Source organism: Onychomys torridus, chromosome 14, assembly GCF_903995425.1.
Source record: "Onychomys torridus chromosome 14, mOncTor1.1, whole genome shotgun sequence".
Taxonomy (NCBI): Eukaryota; Metazoa; Chordata; class Mammalia; order Rodentia; family Cricetidae; genus Onychomys; species Onychomys torridus.
In genome coordinates this window covers 75,480,306-75,490,276 of record NC_050456.1, presented here as the reverse complement: position 1 = coordinate 75,490,276, position 9,971 = coordinate 75,480,306, and positions in this window count along the sequence as shown.

The window sequence follows — 9,971 nt, the reverse complement described above, 5'->3', positions numbered from 1 at the left end:
CAGAAACCCATTCTCTGCCGTCTTTTTGAACTGTCCTGTGTCAGTCTGTCTGTCTGCCAGCGTTGCTTAGTGTGGTTAGCGTTGCTTGGATTCCACAGAGCTGTGGTTGGAGCCCGAAAGGGGGTTGGGGTGGTAGCGATGAGTCAAGGTCTTCATATGAGACCAAATATCTCCTCTCTAAGTACTTAGAAGTGAGCATATTTAATACATAGCTGATGGCAAAGAGGTTGAGAAGCCACGGGACGCAGGGGACAGAGAGACATTGAGTTTTGCGACAGCAGTGGTGGTCCACAAAGTCCCTGGTGGCAGGAGGTGGCTAGAGATAAGAAGCTATGACCAATAGCTGTAGCTGGACCCTCAGGAGGGAGAGGGGGAGACGGCCACTGTCAGGTGATGGGGGACAGGCAGCAGGGGAAGAACACCCCCACTTCTGCCTCCTCCTGCTCCAGTCAGTATCTATTATAGACTGAACTGAACATGGATGGCTGAATAGGAGTCTGGAAAAAGTGGTCTTGGGAGCTGGGTGGCCACACAAAGTGCCTGGCAACTGCAGAGCCCCTGGGAAATGAAGGCACAGTCAGGGAAGGATATGGTCACAGGTCTCTTGGCCCAGGCTGGTGGTCAGAATAGGGTAATGATAATACACCACTTGGGGAAATTCCTGGAGGCTGGATGTGGATGAAGATGGGTGAGAGGTTATGGGTGGCACAATCTTGGGGTCATGCTCTTTTTTTTTTTTTTTAAAGATGTATTTATTTATTATGTATATAGAAGAGGGTGCCAGATCTCATTACAAATGATTGTGAGCCACCCTGTGGCTGCTGGGAATTGAACTCAGGACCTCTGGAAGAGCAGTTGGTGCTCTTAATCTCTGAGCCATCTCTCCAGCCCTAGGGTCATGCTCTTGCAAGTTTACTTCCAGGAACCCATCCAGGATCGCAGAGAAGCCCCATCGTGGTTCTGGCAGACGGAAGGAAGAGGGCTCCTGAAGCAGGCTGTCTCTCCAGGAGAAAGGGCTTTGAGACTCACCACGAGGGAGAGAAGGCAGCCCTTCACGTTAATAATGCATTAAGAAGACAGTCACCTCAGACACAGTATGAGGGCCACAGCCAGGGGCATAGGCCTATAGACATCCCCTCTAGTCCATCAGCAGGCTCCAGTGCAGCAGCAGGAGACAGCTGTGTATGCTACAGGACACCCTCTGAGAAGTGAGTAGGAACTCAGGCAACAAGGAGCAGCTATGTAGACACCAGTGGGTGCTTCAGGACTCTAGCTAGACTCATATTAGGTCCTCTCCCAAAGCTCTACATCCCTCAGTTTGTGTTGTCCAGGACATCACATCTGCTTTCCGAAACAAAACAAAACCAACAAGCAAACCAAGGCACAGTGCAAGGTTTGAAGAAAAGTCTGACTGAAGAGGCCAAACTGCCATGACACATTTGCTCGTGCTGTGGGGCAGGGAATTGGGAAAAGTGATGATTCAGACGTTGAGACTCCCGTTGTAAACAGGGAACTGTGAGGGAAGAGATGGGCGATGTAAACACAGACGAAGCTGTCAGATTGAGGAGTTGAAGGCCAAGCCTGGGGGAGGCCCTGGCTCCCATGCCCAGCAAAACAGTCTTTGCAAAAGCAAATTAAAGGGGCTATAGAGACAGTGTGGTGAGTGAGTGCTTCCCTTTCGAGGAAGAAGCTCTGAGTTCAATCCCAGTTCCAGGCCAGAGAAATAAACACAAAACAAAACAAAATTAAAAGATATAATAGAGGACTGGTGAGACACCCCATTAGGAAAAGATATTCCCCATCTAGCCTGACAACCTGAATTCAACCTCTGGGATCCACATACGGAAAAGGGAGAGCTGACTCCCACAAGCTGTCCTCTGAACCTCCCCTTCACACTCTCTCTCTCTCTCTCTCTCTCTCTCTCTCTCTCTCTCTCTCTCTCTCTCTCACACACACACACACACACACACACACACACACAATGACACACAAGTAAATAATTGTAAATAAAATGTTATGTAGAAACAAAAAGCACTGTAACAGAAATATACATGTGCCAGATGATCTTATTTTATGCTCATTTATGTATGGGTGTTTTGCCTGCATACATGTCTGTGCATCACATGCATGCCTGGTCCCTGGGATGCAGAAGAGATGGAACTGCAGTCACATCGACAGTTGTGAGTCACTGTGGGAGCTCTGGGAAGCAAACCTTGGTCCTCTGGACCTCTGAGCCATTTCTCCAGTCATCAGATGAGTGCCTAAGACTAAACACTCCTGAGGAAATATTATCTGTGTGCTTCAAGACTAACCCACAAAGAGGGATAAAAATCAGGCACAAACAAGCTGGGGGGACAGCTAAGGACACTTCAAAAGCTCTCATACATGGGAACTGGGAACCGGAAAGAGAATAAAGTGAGAAAGGAGAAGAAATATCTGAGGGAAAAATGATCAAGTCTTCTAAAATAAAGATACCAAAAGATAGATGTGGGTGACTAATAAGCATACGGACTTGTAAATAACAGACTCTACACAATTGTATCGCATTCAAACTGCAGAAAACCCAGAACAAAGAGAAATCTTAAAGGAAGCCAAAAGTGGGGGTGGGGGGGGGGGGGGGGGGGGGGGGGGGGGTGAGGGACTGAACCGTAAAGCTACAGGAAGAAGCACAGTGAGCTATTTTCTCCTAAGCCTGGAGATCCAGAAGAGAGTGGGGGGTACACAGAGCTCAAAGACAGAAACCGGCCCACCTAGAAGCCTCTGTCCTGCAAACCTCTTTCAAGGGTAAGAGAGAAGCTGTAACCCCAGGCTCAGTGGGTAAAGGCGAATACTGCCCAGCTGGAGGACCTGAGTTCAATCCCTGAGACCTGTTAGAAGATGTGAACCGATTCCTGCAAGTTACCTTCTGAGCGCCACACCTGTACCATGGCACCCTGCCCAACACTAATTGAAGAGATGTTTTTTAAAAAATTAAGCTTTTAATTAAAAAAAAAAATCCCTTTAACTGATAGTGAGTCAGAAACTTCCATGATTGGCCCTGACTAAAATAATTTTATTTAGCCGGGCGGTGGTGGTGCACGCCTTTAATCCCAGCACTCGGGAGGCAGAGCCAGTTGGATCTCTGTGAGCTCGAGGCCAGCCTGGGCTACAGAGTGAGTTCCAGGAAAGGTGCAAAGCTACATAGAGAAACCCTCGAAAAAAAAATAATAATAATTTTATTTTTAAAATGTTAAAAATGCCTGTGTGTGTGTGACTGAGTATGTCTGCATATGAGTACCCTCAGAGCCCAGAAGAGGGCATCATATCCACTGGAGCCCGAGTTAAAGGAGGTTGTGAGCCATCCAACATGGTTGGTAGGAATTGAACTTCAGCCCTCCAGCCCCTGCAAGCACCCTTAGTCACCGATCCGTCTCCCCAGGCAACTTGTTTTGTCTTTTGAGCAGGGAATTGCGTAGAGGTGGGGCCATACCACCTCCGTCCCACACCAGCCCTGTCCATGGTTTTAGGGCTGCATGAGGGTCCAGGAACACTGCTGATGGATCCAGGGGCCCAGTGGGCACTATCAGAGACAGGGCAGGTAGGCCAGCAAATCTGCACCCCAGTGCCTCTCAGACTAGAATTCTGTGTGGGCAGCTTCTACAGACCAGCCACTAACTACAGGCTGGAAGGCTTCTTCCCCAGGAATCTGTCCATTCATTTGTCAATCCTTCCAAAGGTCAGGCCTCCTCTAGCCACTTTGAGCCAGAAGGCAGGGGGGGGGGGGCAGGAAAGGTGTCAGCACTGGGATTTGGTGGTGGGTTGGCAGTTATCCCACGACTCTGGACCTGTGGGATGTGGAACCAGAAGGGAGCTCAAGGCTTTTTATAAACAGTTCACGTGTATGGAAAATTACCTAGTTCAGAGGAACTCCCAAGAACATACTCCAGACTTGGCCAATGGCAGTATTCACATTCCCTTCAGATGCCTGAATTAAAATAAATAAATAAATAAATAAATAAATAAACACACACCACTTGAGGATCTATGTACCACACTGTGAAATGTGATATATTTTAGTATTTGAGAGCACTGTGGGGCTGGAGAGATGGCTTGCAGTTAAGAGCACTAAATATTTTAGCAGAGGACCTCAGTTTGGTTCCTGGCATCCACAGTGGTCCCCTCACAACTGCTTCTAACTCCAGTTCCAGGAGATTCACTACCCTCTTCTGACCTCCCAGGTCACTGGGCACACACATGGTGCACAGACACATGCTGTGGGATATTCTGTATGTTAAATGTGTTGCTCTGATTGGTTAATAAATAAAACACTGATTGGCCAGTAGCCAGGCAGGAAATATAGGCAGGACAAGCAGAGAAGAGAATTCTGGGAAGTGGAAGGCTGAGGCAGAGAGACTGCCAGCTGCCGCCATGACAAGCAAGATGTAAGGTACAGGTAAGCCATGAGTCACATGCCAACTTATAGATTAATAGAAATGGGTTAATTTAAGATAAAAAAAAAGTAGATAACAAGAAGCCTGCCACGGCCATACAGTTTATAAGCAATATATATGTCTCTGTGTGTTTACTCGGTTGGGTCTGAGCGGCTGTGGGACTGGCAGGTGAGAAAGATTTGTCCTGACTGTGAGCCAGGCAGGACTAAAAAAACTCCAACGCTGGAAGGTGGTGGCACACGCCTTTAATCCCAGCACTCAGGAGGCAGAGGCAGGAAGATCTCTGAATTTGAGGCCAGCCTGGTCTACATAGCAAGCTCCAAGACAGCCAAGACTACACAAAGAGACCCTGTTTCAAAAATATATTTGGAGGGGAATTTATATGTGTGTGTGCATGTATGCATGTGTATATATATGGGGAAAATATATATACATATATAGATATACACATATATATGTATATATATACATATATAAAGGAAAATATATATGGGGGAACACTAGGTGGCTGCTAAAATGTCCCAGAAGTAAAGGCATTTGTCACCAAGCCTAACAATCTGAGTAGTCTCCCCAAGACTCATATAGTGGAAGGAGAGAACTGTCTCCTGCAAGGTGTCTCCTATCTACACACACACACACACACACACACACACACACACACACACACACACACACACACACACACACACACACAATGTAATAAAAATTATTTTTATTTATTCATTTTTGTTTTGGGACAGGGTTTTTCTGTGTAGCCTTGGCTGTCCTGGAAAACTCACTTTGTAGACCAGTCTGGCCTCAAGCTCACAGAGATCAGCCTGACTCTCTCTGCCTTCTGAGTGTTGGGATTAAAGGCATGCACCATCGTGCCCATCTTAATAAAAAAAAATAAAATAAAAAATAAAAAAAGAACGAAAGAAAGAAATTGTTTTTCAGTTTTAGGCATATGGTGTTTCTTCTTGCAGGTGCATCTGTACAGTCCTCATTTACCTGGTGTCCAGGGATGCCAGAAGACTGAGGTTATAGTTGTGAACTGTCATGCAGGTGCTGGGAATTGAACCAAGTCTTGCAATAGCAGCCAGTATCCTTAACCACTGAGCCATCTCTCTAGCCCCCAATAAAAAGTAAATTGAGAAAAAGCACTTGGTAGCTGGATGTGCTCAGTTGGTAGAGTGCCAAAGTTGCATTCAGGAAGCAGTGGGTTCTAACATCAGATTAAATGGGTACGATGATGTATCCTGTAACTCCAGGTGAAGGCAGAAGGACCAGAAGGTTTTTTTGGTTTTTTGTTTTGTGTTTGTTTGTTTGTTTTTTGGAGACAGGGTTTCTCTGTGTAGCTTTGGAGCCTATCTTGGAGCTCCCTCTACAGACCAGTCTGGCCTTGAACTCACAGAGATCTGCCTAGCTCTGCCTCCCAAGTGCTGGGATTAAAGGCGTGTGCCACCAGTGCCCGGCATAGACTGGAAGTTTGAGATCATCCTCAGTTACAAGTTTAAGGCCAGCCTAGGATATTTGAGACCCTGGCAAAAAAAAAAAAAAAAAAAAAGGAAGGAAGGAAGGAAGAAAAATAAAATAAAAAGGGCTGAAGAGACTGCTCAGAGGCTAAGCGCACTGACTGCACTTCCAGAGGTCCTGCGTTCAATTCCCAGCAACCACATGGTGGCTCACAACCATCTCTAGTAGGATCTGATGCTCTCTTCTGGCATAAAGGTGTACATACAGATAGAGCACTCACACATAAAATAAATAAATAAACCTTTAAAAAAGCAAGCAAACAAAAAGCACCAAGTTCGAATCCTGCTTCTGAAATTGTGTGGTTGTACCTGCTTACTTTCTCTGAGTCTAGGCTTATTCATTCACTACATGAGAATAAAAATGAAGATTGAGCTGGGCAGTAGTGGCGCATGCCCTTAATCCCAGCACATGAGAAGCAGAGTCAGATTGTTCTCAGTGAATTTGAGGTCAGCCTGGTCTACAAAGCGAGTTCCAGGACAGCCAGGACTGTTACACAGAGAAACTCTGTCTCAAAAATACATACATACATACATACATACATACATACATACATACATACATACATACATACATACATAAATACATAAATAAATAAAGATTGCAACAGGATGGCCTGGTACAAAGAATATCCTCAAAACAAACAAACAAGCAGAATCAGTCACCAACCCCCCTGGCTGCCCCCACACATGTCCATTAGCATCATGACCACATGCTCTGACCCTGAGAAGATTCTCAGAAGTGGGGCTATGCAAGATGCCATGAGAACACAGACATCACCTGGCTCTTCTTATACTTCCCATGATGCTCTCCAGTGGCGGCCCCTCCAGGCAGCAGTGCGTGGGGTCTTCTGCACCAGTGTCGACAACAAGGTGGCTCTCCCTGTCACCTAGACCTTTGCTGGGCTCCAGGGTCAGTGTGGCAGGAAACTAGCCCCCCACTCCTGTCCCCTCTGGTCCTGACTGCTTGACAGCCTGCTGGTCTCTTAGCAAAACATCCCGTTCTAATTTACAACTTGGGAAAAGGCAAACAAAAGAAAGCAAAAGGCAAAGATGGGAGTTTATAACGTTGCTTCTTGTGGGTGTGACCTCGAGCAGGACTCACACAACTGCACAAAGCACCTGTCACCAGGTCCCCCAGAGGTGGGTCACAAAGACCAGGAAATCATCCTCGCCCCTGATGCTGCCAGCAGGAGCCAGGGGGCTCCCCAGTTCTTTCTGACTCTCTAGGGGTCTTACTGGTATTCTGTACCCCACATGAAGCCACGCCCTTCTCCATCACCATTGCTTCTATTTCTCCATCACGTGGAGATGAAGAAACCGAGGCCTGTAGAGATGGCAGCAGGATGTCGCCGTGGCATCAGAAAATGGAGGAGTCGGGCTGCTGATGTGGCTCAGTTGGTAGAGTGTTTGCCTAGCACTCATGAGCCCTGGATTGGATCCCAGCGCTGTATAAACTGGGGATGGTGGTGAACATTTTATCTTAGCACTCAGGAGGTAGAAGCAGGAGCTTGAGGAACTCATGGTCATCCACCTCTGTATAGCAAGTTTGAGGCCAGCCTGGATTACTTGAAAATTTGTTGAAATTAATTAGTTAGTTAATTTTTTTTAAAGCAGAGGACTCAAGACTGAAAGCTAGGACCCAGTAGCCTGCCAGTGAAGGCTCCAACCCAGGTGCCTGACTCCTAGAATGATCCTCTGGCTCGCTCGTACCGTAACACCACAGAGTAGCAGCACTGTACTCCACGCTCAGCCTTGTCAAAGGCTGCTCCACAGGAAGGCACATTCATGCACATAGCTGCTTCCTTCAAAGAAAGACACGGAGCCAGGACCCAGCCCTTCCTGTCTCTAGAGGCCAGCTGCGTGGTGTCCAGCAGGAGTATGCTCTATCTTAGTTTGCAGGGTCTGAGCCATTTCTATGGGTTTCTTTCTTCCCTCTCTGAGACAGAGTCTCATATGTAGGTCTGGCTGGCCTCAAACTCACAGAGATCCACCTGCTTCTGCCTCCCAACTGACTAATTAAAGGTGGGCACTACTACGTCAGGCTCCAATGAGTTTCCGATAGTAGAGCAAATGAATGGGGACAGGGAGAGAAGGGAGGGAGGAGGGACAGTCTGACTAATTTTTATTTTTATGTATGTGTCTCTCTGTGTGTGTAGTGTCCACTGAAGCTATAAGATTATGTCAGATTCCCCTGTAGCTGGAGTTCCAGGTGGTTGTGAGCTGCTGGACATGGGTGCTAGGGACTGAACTCTGGTCTTAACAGCTGAACCATCTGTCCAGTTGAGTGGGACTCTTCTAGTCATCACAGAGCCCATCAGAAGTTCTCAGAGCCTAGGTCCGTCTTCTGTGGCCTGGGTCAGAAAACTGAGGCCCAGAGAAAAAGACGTCCAGACCACTGGAACGTAACTCAGCCCCATAGCTGGTTTCCTTTGCACTGCCCTACCAGGATCTCTGGATTGTTTCCTTTTTATATCCCACCTTCTCCCATCCACAGCTCTACCTCTCATACTCCTCTGCCCTGACCCTCATACCTGCTGGATCCCTTCTGTGTTCCCACCTGCCTCCAGCAGCCAGGCCTCACCCTCCACGGCACCCTGGAGCCCCGGGGATCATTTAGGCTGTGTTTCAGCCATCCAATGCATGATTGTGGATCCTTGACTTTGGGTGAGGCAGCCAGGTTTAGCCATGAGCCCACAGCAGCCTTCCTCTGGCTGCTTTCCAGGGATGGGCTGACTCTAGGGCCTTGGTTCCCTCTGGCTGTTCCTCCAGCCTACAGGGCAGGGAGGTGCAGAGCTGAAAACCTCAGGGACTAGGAGGTGTGAGCAGACTCCAGGATCCAGGAACTGGGACAGAAGAGTAGCTCCTGGCTGAGTTAGGAGCTGGTGCTAGAAGAAACATGTACAGACAGACTGGCCTCATCTCCTGGGTATCTGCATAATTTAGACTTCACTCTGTTCTAATTCACAGGCTGACTCCAAGAAGTCCCTCCCTTGGTCTCAGTCTCCAATAGAGAGTCCAACTCCTCGCTATCTCCTCCAATATTTCCCAAGCTGTGCCCTATAGAATACGGCATCTTGATGCTTTTCATCAGAGCAGGGGCGGGGGGTTGCATAAGTATCCCATGGTTAGGTAGTGTCCTAGCATTTCTATTGCTGTGAAGAGACCACAGTAATTCTATTTTTTGTTTTTGTTGTTGTTGTTGTTGTTTTTCGAGACAGGGTTTCTCTGTGTAGCTTTGCCGGATCTCGCTTTGTAGACCAGGCTGGCCTGGAACTCACAGAGATCCTCCCACCTCTGCATCCCGAGTGCTGGGATTAAAAGTGTGTGCCACCACCACGCCGCCAAGGACGTTCTCTTTAAGACACACCAGCAAGGAGAGAAGGTTAGCTAGGTGCTACACAACCTCTCTGAGCTAGCAGGTTTTCATCCGAGCCTTTGAATCTCCGGTCTTATTTATAAATAGAATGATGGAGATTTAGTTAAAGCTACCTTTAGCAGCAGCAGCAGCAGAGGCAGTGATAGCAGGAATGGAATTCCTGACAGGCTGTGAAGGTGCAAACACTGTGCTGAAATTAAAACAACAATGGCAGGAAACACAGAGGCATGCAGACAGACATGGTGCCAGAGAAGAAACCGAGAGTTCTGCATCTGGATCAGCAGGCAGCAGGAAGAGAGAGTGACACTGGGCCTGGCTTGAGCTTCTGAAACCTCAAAACCCACCTCCAATGACACACTTCCTCCAGCAAGGCCACACCTCCAATAATAACGCTCCTATGACTCTATGGGGGTCATTTTTCATTCAAACCACCACAGGTAGCATTGGAAACCTCTCATACGAAGCCCTTCTAGACATTTAAGACATGATGTGATTTACTGAAAAGGGGCTGGAGAGGTGGCTCAGCAGTTAAGAGCACTCACTGCTCTTCCAGAGGACCCGGGTTCAATTCCCAGCACCCACATGGCAGCTCACAACTGTCTGTAACTCCTGTTCCAGAGGATCTCACACAGACATACATGCAAACAAAAC